Below are 1,360 nucleotides of genomic sequence, written 5' to 3' on the forward strand. Positions count from 1 at the left end.
TCATTTCCTTATTCAAAATCTGGATATCATTTATGGTTTGACCTGATGTGTGTGTATGTGTGTGTGCATGTGTGTGTCTGTGTGATTGTGTCTGCGTGTGTGTGTGTGTGTGTTTGCGTGTACTTTTTAATAAAGACTAAAATTATAAGGCACAAAAGAAAATTACTCTCCCCAGATACAGCATATTACTCTCTTCTTTATTCGAGTACTTGTGTGTGCGTATGCGCGCGCGTGTGTGTGTGCGTGCGTGTGCATGTGTTTTGTGTGTGCGCCTGTACGCGTGTGGGGAGTATGAATCTATGTAAGTGTCCTATTCCAATACCTTATATATTCACTGAGGTATATTATGTCACAGGACTTTTCTTGACCATTATAAACTTAGCGGGACTGTCTACTTTTCATTCCCATCACGACCACTTTTATCCGGAACAAAGAAAGACAAATGCCGAGAAGAAACCACTCCAGTACAAAACTAATATTTCTTTATCAATCACATAAAAAAATGAGAGGCAAATTTGGCTTACGGCTGTCACAAAACATATCTTAACGGGAAGAAATATTGTATTCCGTTCTATTCGATGACTCAAAGAATCTTACAAATTTCCTATCTACACACGCACACAAACTCATATATAGATATATCTGTGCGTGTCTGTGTAAGTGTGTGTGTATGCGTGTGCGCGTGTGTATGTATGTATGTATGTGTGTGTGTGTGGTATGAGTATGTGAACGCGTGTATGTAAATTAATGTGTTGATTTAAAAATGATAGGATGTAATTTGAGACATGTTTGGCCACTAGTTCTACCAGACTAAGAGATAGTGCAGAGATTCCACTTCCCTCACTTTCATTGCAATACAACCTCGTGGTTTTTTCCACAGACGGAGAATTGTCAGTGAGGGAAACGCCTTCTTGAATATACAGAGGAAGAGATTATATTTATAATTGAAGATATACTCATTTTAATACAACGTTATTAATATGCAAGAAGAAATTTATTTAAGTCCGGCATTTAAAACATTAATTTGATGAGAGAAAAATAAATTATTTCTCTCACACGGAGAATTTTTGTGGAGGTCATGATACACAATATCAAATTTGGTAAAAAGAACTAGATGTACTAAATATCTTATTGGTTTTATTTCCGAAATATTCAGGCGTTCTACACTCTCAAATTTAGCAAATTGGCAAACATATATGATAAGAATTAGTTTCATTGATAATGATCTAAATAAACACCGGAAGCAGGATTTGAACCGCGTGTGAGTGTGCGTGCGAGTGTATGTGTATAGCTATATATGTGCATATATATATATATATATATATATATATGTGTGTGTGTGTGTGTGTGTGTGTGTGTG

The sequence above is a fragment of the Octopus bimaculoides genome, chromosome 8 (assembly GCF_001194135.2).
Source record: "Octopus bimaculoides isolate UCB-OBI-ISO-001 chromosome 8, ASM119413v2, whole genome shotgun sequence".
NCBI lineage: Eukaryota > Metazoa > Mollusca > Cephalopoda > Octopoda > Octopodidae > Octopus > Octopus bimaculoides.